The sequence below is a fragment of the Schistocerca piceifrons genome, chromosome 3, assembly GCF_021461385.2.
Source record: "Schistocerca piceifrons isolate TAMUIC-IGC-003096 chromosome 3, iqSchPice1.1, whole genome shotgun sequence".
Lineage (NCBI taxonomy): Eukaryota > Metazoa > Arthropoda > Insecta > Orthoptera > Acrididae > Schistocerca > Schistocerca piceifrons.
The window spans coordinates 838805583-838818952 of record NC_060140.1 but is presented as its reverse complement, the minus strand read 5'-3'; the positions used below and the strand labels follow the sequence as shown (position 1 = coordinate 838818952).

Genomic DNA, 13370 nt, shown 5'->3' with positions numbered 1-13370 from the left:
CTACATTATACTTGTCCGACCTCTGCTGGAGTATTGCTGCGCGGTGTGGGATACTTTACCAGGTAGGATTGAGGGAGGACATCGAAAAAGTGCAAAGAAGGGCAGCGCAATAGGGGTGAGTGTGTCACTGATATGATACGCAAGTTGGGGTGGCAGTCACTGAAACAAAGGCGGGTTTCTTTGCGGCAAGATCTATTTACGAAACTTCAATCACCAACTTTCTCTTCCGAATGCGAAAATATTTTGTTGACAGCCACGTACGTAGGGAGAAATAATCATCATAATAAAAGAAGAGAAATCTGAGCTCGAACGGAAAGATTTAGGTGTTCCTTTTCTCCCACGCACCATCCGAGAGTGGAATGGTAGAGAAGTAGTATGAAAATGGTTCGATGAACCCTCTGCCAGGTACTAAAGTGTGAATTGCAGAATAACCATGTAGATGGAGATGTAGATATAGTGTCGGACCTACTTTTGCCTGTCATAGTGCAGCATCTCGACGCGGCATGGACTCAACATGTCCTTGGAAGTGTCCTGCAAAAATATTTAGCTATGCTGCCTCTGTAGACGTCCATAATTCTAAGAATAATGCACATATAATTAGCATTAAAAGCGTGGCAACTGTTTCGCTACACTCTGACTTAATTTAGCAAAAGAATTAAAAAAAACGGAAAATTGAAAGTTAATTTAGTGACTGAAATTAATAGTGAACTTTGTTTCTGAAGCACTACGAAATTCAATAAAATAAGGTTAGTCTTGGGCTACCTCAACAATCATTTCAAAAGCTACTTGAATCTACGCAATTTAGAAATAAGAGATTTAACTTTGAACTTGAATTAGATGATTGTGAACAATAAACAATAGTAAAATTTAGTACGTACCAAGCTGAACTGCAGTCACAGGTAAGCTAAAATATGGTAACAAAACTTGCACTCTTAATTTGTGCTTGTGTAATGTAAATATTGTAGTCAGCTATGAATCCTTTAACTGAACTTTGAAATTAAAGCAGTGAAATGGAATGATATTACTTTAATGCTGGCGTATGAATTTCAACAACACTCGGGTTCATTCCGGAAAAGGAAGGGACCCTGCTTGGTAATGCAATTGGGACAATGAGCAACAAATGTTCATGCTACGTTGCTGTAATTTTTGAGGCAAGTTGAACTGTTTGAAAAGCTGAGGTCTGCCATACAGTTCTAAAACTTTACGTGCTTTTAGTCTTCCTTGTTGGTTGATTGAAGGTTTTGCAGTCGTCGATCGGGGAGGTGGCGACAGTCACTCGTTGTCGGCCGTTGCTGTTGCAGAAGCTGGATGTTAGCGCGCCTTCTTCTCGACACCGTCACCAGGCCTAACGGGCTCTTGATGTGCGCCAGCTAATGCTTCCCGTCCGCGACACCGTGTCAGAAACTATCATAGCAAGTCGAGCGCAATTACATGCTGCCAAACCAAACCCCCGAAAGCGCGGCAACTCGCGGGAGCGTCACACAACACACCTGCTCCACCGCCCTACTCCAGCCAGACTCTGCCTGCGCTCCATGCGGCAGAGTTAACACTACCAAAGATCCTAAACACTTTGGTTCTCCACACGACCTATGGATGTAATCGTTCGATAGCATGGTTTCCTGTAGGCCAGACCCAGTGTAAAAATACAAATAATATTTACAAAACAAACCAAATATATATAGATAAGACACACAAATGTCATATCTTCAGGTAACAAAATAAGGAAAAAGATTTATAGTACAATAGATGTAAATAGGAGGATATGCATTTCTGGCGTTACAAACGCCAGTGTTCTCAGTCGTTAAGTGAAGGCTCTCAGTCACAGCGTTGTCTGGGCTGAGGGGTAATGCCTGAAACTTTGTATTCTCGGCATTCTCTCGAGACTGCTGATCTCGGAATAACAACTTCCATAACGATTTCCGAAATGAAATCCCATGCTTCCAGTTCCAATTACCATAAGCCTGTTAATTTCCTCGGGCGGCCGTAATCACGTCGCAAAACCTTTTCACGTGAATCACCTGAATGGAAACGACAGCTCTGCCACTGCACTGCCCTTTTATACCTTGTGTACGCGACACTACCGCCATCTGTATATCTCCCTATCGCTATTCCATGACTTGTCACCTTAATGCATATGTTTTAATTGTACTGTCACGGATGCATAAACCTTGCACAGTGCGTTTTGACAACTAGGGTCCATGGCTTCATGGTTCCGCGCCTCACTCGAACCCTACTATTACCGCTTACGAAGTAAAATCGGGATTCATCTGAGCAGGTCAAGGTTTTTTCTTGTCGTCTACGGTCCAACCGCTGTCGTCACGAGCCCAGGAGAAGCAATTCAGGCGATGTCGTGCTGTTAGCGAAGACACTCGCGTCGGTCGTCTGCTTCCACAGCCCTTAACGCCCAATTTCGCCGCGCTGTGCTAAGGAATACGTTCGTCGTACGCCCCACAATGATTTCTGCGGCTATTTCACACAGTTTTGTTTGTCTGTTAGCACTGACAACTCTACTCAAACGCTGCTGCTCTCGGTCCGTCGGCCACTGCGTTGCCCGTGGTGAGAGGTAATGCCTGAAATGTGGCATTCTCGGCACACTCTTGACACTGTCGATGGCGGAATAATGAGTTCCAAAATGGAAGTCCTATGCGTCTAGCTCGAGCTACCAATACGCTTTCAGAACCTGTTAATTCCTGTCGTGCGGCTATAATCACGTCGGAAACCTTTTTGCATGAATCGTCTGAGCCAGCGGTCTCCAAACTTTTTAGTCCGCGGGCCACATTGACTCCTCCACGGAGTCATAAGGGCCAATATCTACATAGTTGGATTAAAGTACCCTAGCACTCCATGATCACCGTAATGTAAGGCTAAAGGAAGCACGAAATCGCAAAAATCTAAGGTTGTGGTAATAGCTAGCACTGAAACGAACTACGATTTTTATTTAATTACATAATTTTGATTGGTGGTCGTACCTGACCGAATTTCACCGACAAAACAGTATTTCACTGCACATTATTCACGAAAGCGTCCTACAAAGTTAACGAAATCTCAAAATCATTGTTAGCAACACTATTACCGCAAGACGTAAAAGAGGTAGAGAATGTCAACGTATTGTTATTTCAAGCGCCGCAACAATAAGTTTAGTTATGTAGTCTTGTAGCGAGTAGCAGAACCAGAGCAAATATTTGATAGTTCGGTTGCGTGAGTCTGTCTATGTTGCGAGTGTCTCACGAGTTTTTTAGTGTTTTATGCGCTGTACTAGTAGGGGAGACGACGAAGTGTGGGACAATTCAATGATTTCGAATAGACAAGGAAAATCTGAAAATCTAAATACGTATAGCACGACATGAGTATTTTTTCACTTTTTTTTTTAGTGGAACTACAGTGTAATTGGGAGTATTTGATTTAGTAATTAAAGTAATAAATCCATTGCATTTTGTTTAGGCAGACTACTCCCCAGTTTTATTAGTATTAAATAGTACAATTTTATTTTCAGGTTACAATCTTTTGTGAAGTTCTGTACAAACATGGAAAAGAAACGAAAGGTTGACAATGAATGTAGAATTTTTAGAGCAGTTGGGATGTCAATATTTCGTGATGGAGTCAAGCAATAAACCAATGTGTATTATTTGCAATGAAGCAACATCAGTCTTCAAAGAATACAATATAAAACGCCATTATGAGACTAAGCACTCTCAGAATTACTCCAAAAAGTTTACAGGAAGGGAACGATTAGAAATGTGTGAGTCTCTGAAACGCCAGCTATCGTATTGGTCGCGATAGGCCTCGAAACTCAATAGTTGGCAGTATAGGTACCACCTCAAATATTAGGCGGGCCGGATACCGGGGAAGTTTGGTGAGCTAACGCGGGCCGGTTTGCCCGTCTTCGCGGGCCGGTTTCGGCCCGCGGGCCGTAGTTTGGAGACCCCTGGTCTGAGCACTAATGACTGCTCCGTCAATGCACTACCTTTTTATAAGTTGTGTACACGACACTACTGCCACCTGTGTATGTGCATACCGCTATCTCACGTATTTTGTTACCTCAGCTGTATACTGACATTGTACACACGGCGGTGAGCAGCGGGCAGTCAGTCTAGGAAGACAGAAGTGGCAGTCGCGATCCACGCCTCCCGGGATTGCCCAACACCGCCCAGCTGGAGGCTTGCGGCCGCTCTACGCCCAGGGCGCAGCGTTTCTCCGCGGAACCGGTTCCAGAGCTGCCGAGTTCCAGCCTGGAGCAGACCGCACTCGCCTCCAACGCAGCCGTTCCAGTACTGCACGGTTCCGCAGCGCTTCTAGCCCACACCCGGACGCTTCCTTAAGTGACCGTGGTACGGAGAAGCAGCTGAAATCGCAAACAGCTGAGGAAAGGCGACTGTGCCTCACGAGATTCCAGTACGGTTCTACATAGAGTACGTGAAAGAACTTGCTCTCCCTCCTAGGAACAGTCTACTATAGGTCGCTAGAAGGGCGAAGCGTTGCTAAACAATTAGAAAAAAAAGCGCAGGTCATTCCTGTTTCCAAGAAATGTCGTTGAACAGACGCACAAAGCTATAGGGCACTATCTTTGACGTCGACCTATTGTAGACTTCTGTATCATGTTTTGTGCTTACGTATACGACATTTCTGGAGACCGACAATCTTTTCTGCGTTAAAAATAAATTGTATACACAACAATGCGATGTTTTCGTTTCTTCCTCCCAGCTGGTTTTCACAGAAAACAGAAAAGTTGTATTGTGTGGCTTATCACCTTACGATTAGTATAACACTACTGAATTTGAATTAGCAGTAACAGTAAACAAGACTCAAGATCTGAGAGTTGGGGAGCAGTAGATGGGCATATAAAGGGGAAGGAAATGGACATACAAAAGGGAAAGAGTAGAGGGACAGAGAAAAGGTGAAGGAGGAGGTAGTGTGAAAGAGGAGGAGGAGGAGATGGACTGAGAGGATGGGGGGGAGGAGGAGGTGACGGACAGAGAGAGTGAGGAGAAGCATTATATATATATATATATATATATATATATATATATATACTACTGGCCATTAAAATTGCTACACCACGAAGATGACGTGCTGCAGACGCGAAATTTAACTGACAGGAAGAAGATGCTGCGATATGCAAATGATTAGCTTTTCAGAGCATTCACACAAGGTTGGCACCGGTGGCGACACCTACAACGTGCTGACATGAGGAAAGTTTCCAATCGATTTCTCATACACAAACAGCAGTTGGCCGACGTTTCCTGGTGAAATGTTGTTGTGAAGCCTCGTGTAAGGACGAGAAATGCGTACCATCACGTTTCCGACTTTGATAAAGGTCGGATTGTAGACTATCGCGATTGCGGTTTATCGTATCGCCACATTGCTGCTCGCGTTGGTCGAGATCCAATGACTGTTAGCAGAATATGGAATCGGTGGGTTCAGGAGGGTAATACGGAACGCCGTGCTGGATCCCAACGCCCTCGTATCACTAGCAGTCGAGATGACAGGCATCTTATCCGCATGGCTGTAACGGATCGTGCAGCCACGTCTCGATCCCTGAGTCAACAGATGGGGACGTTTGCAAGACAACAAAGACAACAACCATCTGCACGAACAGTTCGACAACGTTTGCAGCAGCAAGAACTATCAGCTCGGAGACCATGGCTGCGGTTACCCTTGACGCTGCATCACAGACAGGAGCGCCTGCAACGGTGTACTCAACGACGAACCAGGTGCACGAATGGCAAAAGTCATGTTTTCGGATGAATCCAGGATCTGCTTACAGCATGATGATGGTCGCATCCGTGTTTGGCGACATCACGGTGAACGCACATTGGAAGCGTGTATTCGTCATCGCCATACTGGCGTATCACCCGGCTTGATGGTTTGGATTGCCCTTGGTTACACGTCACGGTCACCTCTTGTTCGCATTGACGGCACTTTAAACAGTAAACGTTACATTTCAGATGTGTTACGACCCGTGGCTCTACCCTTCATTTGATCCCTGCAAAACCCTACATTTCAGCAGGATAATGCACGACCGTGTGTTTCAGGTCCTGTACCGGCCTTTCTGGATACAGAAAATGTTCGACTGCTGCCCTGGCCAGCACATTCTCCAGATCGCTCACCAACTGAAATCGTCTGGTCAATGGTGGCCGAGCAACTGGCTCGTCACAATACGCCAGTCACTACTCCTGATGAGCTGTGGTATCGTGTTGATGCTGCATGGACAGCTGTACCTGTACACGCCATCCAAACTCAATACCCAGGCGTATCAAGGCCGTTATTACGGCCAGAGGTGGTTGTTCTGGGTACTGATTTCTCAGGATATATGCACCCAAATTGTGTGAAAATGTAATCACATGTCAGTTCTACTACAATATATTTGTCCAATGAATACCCATTATTATCTGCATTTCTTCTAGGTGTAGCAATTTTAATGGCCAGTAACATATATATATATATATATTAGTTCCCATACATACTTAGCAGTTCCCCCCAGGGGGTCCACAACTCTTTTGTGGATACGTGCGTAGCGAGCATGGAACCCCAAGCTAATGTGGCCCTCCTTCCTTTCCTGGCTGCATACAGTCCTTTTCCGCATCCTTCCCTATCCCCCATCTTCGCCCTCCCCCCTCCTCTCACCTCTGGCTCTTTCCTTCCCTTTCTCCCCCTCTGGGAGTATGGTTTGTGCCTACGTCCGGAGACGGACGCTCGTAAATGTAACGCACTCTTCGCCTTCTCTGCTTGTATGTCTTCATCCTTCCTTTGTCCTTCTCTTTCCCCTACCTCTTCTCTTTACCCTTTTCTCCGCTGCAGCGTTTGAGACCTCTCTTCTTTGTTTTTCCCTTTCTCTTTCTTCCTCCCTGTGCGTGTCTGAAGGCCGACCCACGCATTTTCGTGCGTAGCCGGTGACGGGGTAACGCGTAATTCCCCACCCCGGGTAGACAGGTAGGACACGTACGTACCCCCTGGTAACGGCCAGGCCCAGGGAGGGGTGATTACCCGAGCTGATACCTTCCGAAAGTGCCGATTGGTCCCTCCGTCCGTTTGTCGGGAGGTGTGACCTGAGATACGAACAATCACCTAATGGGGGAGTGCCCTCAGAGAGGGCCCCCACAAGGGAGGAGCGCGCCATCAGAGACGCCGGTAATCATGGGGGATTCTTCCGCAATGGTTTCCTCACCTCCCACTATGTCTGCTCACAAGCGTAAGTTCACTGAGTCTCAGCCATAGACAGTTCTTCCATCGTTGCCACAGTTCCTTGTTGTTTCTCGGTCTGATGAAGGTCACGACTTCTCCACGGTCAACCCTTTCATTATTCAGAAAGGTGTCGACGCAATTGCAGGTCCTGTAAAGTCTTGTTCCAGATTACGGAATGGCACCTTGTTGTTAGAAACAGTCAGTGCCCTCCAGGCACAAAAATTGCTGCGTACTTCACTTCTCCACACCTTCCCCGTCCGTGTGGAACCGCACCGTGCTTTAAATTCCTCGCGTGGAGTCGTTTATACACGCTCCCTCGATGGATTGTCTGACGACGAAATTTAGCACTACCTGTCTGACCAGGGCGTAACGGCTGTTCATAGAGTTATGAAAAGGGTTGACACGAACATCATTCCAACCCGCACTGTCTTCATGACATTTGACAAAGTTCAACGCCCATCCAAAATCAAAGCAGGCTATGAGATAATTTCTGTTCGCCCTTATGTCCCAAACCCTACGCATTGCTATCGATGTCAGCGGTTCAATCACACCAGCCAGTCCTGTTTCAATCCGGCCAAATGTGTTACGTGTGGCAAGGATGCCCACGAGGGTGCTTGTCCACCTCCATCCCCTCGCTGCATCAACTGTATGGGTGACCACGCTGCTTCCTCTCGAGATTGCCCCATTTTTGAAGACGAAAAGCTCATCCAGGAAATCAGAGTGAAGAAAAAGGTGTCGACCTTTGCTGCTCGAAAATTATTCGCCAGTCGACAGCCCACCGTGCCTCAGACAGGAAAATATAGCACTGTCCTTGCTTCTCCTTGGCCAACAAAGGAGGCGGCCACGCAGACTTGCGACCTCACCTTTAGTGCCACGGTCGTCAGATCGGTCAGCGCAAAGATCGCCCGTTCAACCTCACCACTTTCGCCTGCCGACTCTATGGCCCACCCTTCATCGGGTTCTGCTAAATCTCGAGCCCAAAAGGCAGACGCCAAGACTTCGAAAAAGGAGCATACTCGTGTAGATTTTTTACGTACCCCAACTTCACAACCATCGGTTCCTCCTTCATCTAAACATTGTATTTCCAAGAAGGCTACGAAGAAACCCAGTTCATCTCCTTCTCCACCAAGGCGTGTCTCATCTACAGCACCACCTGGCGGAAATCGCCCTCGGCCGTCTTCTGTGTCGCCGAGGCGCACTGCTGGCGGCCGATCAACCAGCCGATCGCTGGTGGCAGGAGCTGCTCCTGAACAACCTCTGGATCAGGATCTTCTGCCTTCGGCTGAATGCCATTCCATGCTGTCGGTCACAAGCTCTGAGCAGTCGTTGAGTTGACGGCAACCTTGGTCACATTCCTCCATTTTCTGTTCACCCTATGTCCATTATCCACTGGAATATCCACGGCATTCGAGCCAACCGGGATGACTTGTCGATCCTCTTACGATCTTACTCGCCGGTCATCTTCTGTCTTCAAGAAACAAAGCTGCGACCCCATGACGGCTTTGTTCTCCCCCATTTTCAGTCCGTCCGATTTGATCTCCCCTCTGTTACAGGCACTCCAGCCCATGGAGGACTCATGATTCTTCTCCATGATACTCTCCATTATCACCCAATCCACTTAAACACTTCCTTCCAAGCTGTCGCTGTCCGTCTTTCCCTTTCTGGATATACCTTTTCTCTTTGTACTGTATACTTTCCATCGTCCTCACCAATGGCACGAGCTGATCTCCTTCATCTTCTTGGTCAGCTTCCACCCCCCTATTTGCTGGTTGGGGACTTCAATGCCCACCACCCGCTTTGGGGATCTCCACATCCTTGTCCACGTGGCTCACTATTGCTAGACGTCTTCCACCAAGCGGATCTAGTTTGCCTCAACACTGGGGTCCCATACATTTTTGTCTGCCTCCACGACAAATTTCTCTCATTTGGACCTTTCGGTCGGTACTGTTCCGCTAGCTGGGCGCTTAGAATGGTTCGCTCTTGATGATACACACTTGAGTGATCACTTTCCATGTGTCCTTAGACTGCAGCCTCAACTGCCCTTTATGCGACCGCGACGCTGGAAGTTTGCCCAAGCCGATTGGACACTTTTTTCGTCTCTAGCGACATTCGATGACCGTCACTTTCCTAGCGTCGACGATGAGGTCATACATATTACCGACGTTATTCTTACAGCTGCGGAACGTTCAATACCACGCACCTCCGAATTGCCCCGGCGCCCCCCAGTTCCTTGGTGGAACGAGGCATGCCGTGACGCAATACGTGAGCGGCGACGTGCTCTTCGCGTTTTCCGCCACCATCCTACTTTGGCCAACTGTATCCGCTATAAGCAGTTTCGTGCGCGATGCCATCGCGTCATCCGCGATAGCAAGAAGGCAAGCTGGAAATTCTTTATTAGCTCATTTAACACCTTCACTCCCTCCTCGGAAGTTTGGAGTCGGATTCGACGGTTATCAGGCGCGCCTAGTTTCTCCCCGGTCTCTGGGCTCACTGTCGCGCGTGATACGTTAGTGGACCCCGTCGCAATTTCTAACTCCTTGGGTAAACACTTTGCTGAGATTTCGAGCTCTTCAAATTACCCGCCAGCGTTTCTCCCGAAGAAACGTGCAGCGGAAGTGCAACCTCTTGCTTTCTTCTCTCAAAATTGCGAAAGCTATAATACTGTTTTCTCGATGCGGGAACTCCAACATGCACTCTCTTCTTCTCGCTCCTCCGCCCCAGGACCGGATGGTATCCACATCCAAATGTTGCTGCATTTATCAACCCATAGTCGGCGTTACCTCCTTCGCCTTTATAATCGAATTTGGACCGACAGTACTTTTCCCAGACGATGGCTGGAAGCTATCGTCGTTCCTGTTCCGAAACCTGGAAAGGACAAACATCTCCCCTCTAGCTATCGCCCCATTTCTCTCACGAGTAGTGTATGTAAGGTTTTGGAGCGTATGGTGAATTGCCGTTTAGCTTGGTGGCTGGAGTCCCGCAGTCTTTTAACACCTGCCCAATGCGGTTTCCGAAAGCATCGTTCTGCAGTTGACCATCTTGTTTCTCTCTCCACTTACATCATGAACAATTTTCTCCGGAAACGCCAAACAGTAGCAATATTTTTTGATCTGGAGAGAGCATACGATACCTGTTGGAGGACAGGCATCCTCCGCACACTGTTCTCTTGGGGCTTTCGAGGTCGGCTGCCCCTTTTTCTTCGCGAATTTATGGCAAAGCGCACATTTAGAGTGCGGGTGACCACTACTCTCTCCCGTACTTGCTTCCAAGAAAACGGGGTACCCAGGGCTCCGTGCTAAATGTTGTACTGTTTGCTATTGCCATAAATCCAATTATGGATTGTCTCCTTCCTGATGTCTCGGGCTCCCTCTTTGTGGACGATTTTGCGATCTACTACAGCTCTCAACGGACCAGCCTTCTTGAACGATGTCCTCAAGGATGTCTCGATCGCCTCTACTCTTGGAGCACCGAAAGCAGCTTCCGTTTTTCTCCCAGCAAGACCGTTTGTGTTAATTTTTGGCGACGTAACGAGTTTCTTCCATCCTCCTTACATCTAGGACCTGTCAACCTTCCGTTTTCGGACGTCGCTAAATTCTTGGGTCTTATGTTTGACAGAAAACTGTGCTGGTCCTCCCACGTTTCCTATCCTTCGGCTCGCTGTCTGCGGTCGCTCAACACTCTCCGTGTCCTGAATGGTACCTTCTGGGGAGCGGACCGAGTGGTACTTCTCCGCCTCTATCGCGCCTTAGTGCGCTCGAAATTGGACTATGGAAGCATAGTTTACTCCTCTGCTCGGCCGTCTATTCTTCGTCGTCTCGACTCTGTCCACCACCGTGGATTACGTTTAGTGTCTGGAGCTTTTTACACCAGCCCTGTGGAAAGCCTTTATGCTGAGACTGCTGAACCTCCGCTGTCCAATCGGAGAGCAGTCCTTCTGAGTCGTTATGCTAGCCATCTGTCTTCCATGCCTGCTAATCCAGCCCATGACATTTTTTTCGACGCCTCCTTTGATGTAGGGTATGCAGGCCGCCCCTCCTCCCTACTACCACCGGGAGTCGGCTTCCGTCAACTGCTCCATTCACTTTCCTTCCGCTTTCCTAAAACCTTGACAACTTGGGGTACAGCACCGCCTTGGCTCCGTCCCCGGATCTGCCTGCTCCGTGACCTTTGTCAGTTTCCCAAGGATGGTACCCCTTCACTTGTTTATCGTCGGGCATTTTCTGCTCTATGTGCACAAATGAAGGAAGCCATATTTATTTACACTGATGGCTCAAAAACATCATTTGGTGTAGGGAGTGCCTATATTGTTGGCGTCACCCCAAATCAATTTCGGCTTCCCGACCAGTGTTCGGTTTATACTGCGGGGCTTTACGCTGTTCTCCAGGCTGTCCACTACATCCGCCGCCATCAGCGGATACGGTATGTTATCTGTTCAGATTCTCGCAGCTCTCTCCTCAGTCTCCAAGCTCTTTACCCTGTCCACCCTCTGGTCCACCGGATTCAGGACTGTCTGCGCTTGCTCCACCTGGGGGTCGTCTCGGTGGCGTTCCTCTAGCTCCCGGGACACGTTGGTATCTGTGGAAATGAGGCGGCCGATATAGCGGTCAAGGCTGCAGTCTCTCTTCTTCGGCCAGCTATTCAATCGATTCCCATCGCCGATCTACGGAGCGTTTTATGTCATCGTGTTGTTCTTTTATGGCACGCACATTGGTCGACACTTCCCCATAATAAATTGCGGGACGTGAAAGCTCTTCCCTGTGCCTTGACCTCTTCCTCCCGAACGCGTCGTCGGGAGGAGGTAATTTTAACTAGACTCCGGATAGGGCACTGTCTTTTTAGCCATCGACATCTTTTAAGCGGCGATCCTCCCCCACTCTGTCCCCACTGCTCTCAGCTGTGGACGGTAAGACACCTTTTAATTGAGTGCACCAATTTTACTCCGTCACGCGCCCGTCTACAGCTGTCGCCTGATATATCGTCAATTTTAGCAGATGACACGCGCTCGGCCGATCGCGTTCTCGAGTTTATTAGTGCCAGTGAAATGACGTCAGTCATTTGAAGCTTTTTTTTTTTTGGGGACAACCAACCCCTTTCTGTGGTGGATTTTTAAGCCTTCCTTCTGCTTTTAGTTTCTCCAAATTTTTGAGTTTCGTTCCCATTGCTGCTGGTTTCCATTTTCGGTTTTTTACTGTTTCCTAAGTCACGGACCGGGCGCTAATGTCCATAGCAGCTTTGCGCCCTAAAACAAAAAAACAAAAACAAAAAAAAATACTTAGCAGTTGCGATGCGTTGCCGGATTCGCTAGTAATGCAATAAAATCCATTAACATGATCAGATGTGAAGTTTTGCAAGCAAACACTTAACAGTTGACGAAAGCTGAATAAACATTATACAGAATGAGATTTTCACTCTTAAGCGGAGTGTGCGCTGATATGAAACTTCTTGGCAGATTAAAACTGTGCGCCCGACCGAGACTCGAACTCGGGACCTTTGCCTTTCGCGGGCAAGTGCTCTGCCAACTGAGCTACCCAAGCACGACCCACGCCCCGTCCTCACAGCTTTACTTCTGCCAGTATCTCGTCTCCTACCCTCCAAACTTTACAGGAGCTTGGAAAGGAGAGCTTCTGTAAAGTTTGGAAGGTAGGAAACGAGATACTGGCAGAAGTAAAGCTGTGAGGACGGGGCGTGAGTCGTGCTTGGGTAGCTCAGTTGGTAGAGTACTTGCCCGCGAAAGGCAAAGGTCCCGAGTTCGAGTCTCGGTCCCGCACACAGTTTTAATCTGCCAGGAAGTTTCATATCAATATTATAAAGTTTATTTCCTGTTTGACGAGTATTAATACCGGCGTTTTTGTGGATTGTTTTTGTTAATAATCAACAGGAGGCCGATTGGGGTGGCCGAGCGGTTCTAGGCGCCGCGGTCTGGAACCGCGCGACCGCTACGGTCGCATGTTCGAATCCTGCGTCGGGCATGGATGTGTGTGATGTCCTTAGGTTAGTTAGGTTTAAGTAGTTCTGAGCTCTAGGGGACTTATGCCCTCAGATGTTAAGTCCCATAGTGCTCAGAGCCATTTGAACCCAATCAACAGGAAAAAATGATCAACTGTTCTTATATAAAATATGGCGATTCTATTTTGCATAAATTTCTGCGGACGCCCCCATCAAGCATGGTGAATAATACTTAACAAAAA

The 13370-nt window shown here is 47.8% G+C and overlaps 1 protein-coding gene across 1 annotated transcript in view; it reads left to right on the top strand.

Annotated features, from left to right (window-relative positions):
• Positions 1–13370, top strand: part of LOC124787758 (protein N-terminal asparagine amidohydrolase) — a 250202-nt gene that overhangs the window by 119683 nt on the left and 117149 nt on the right. The gene's annotated exons all lie outside the window — the stretch shown is intronic.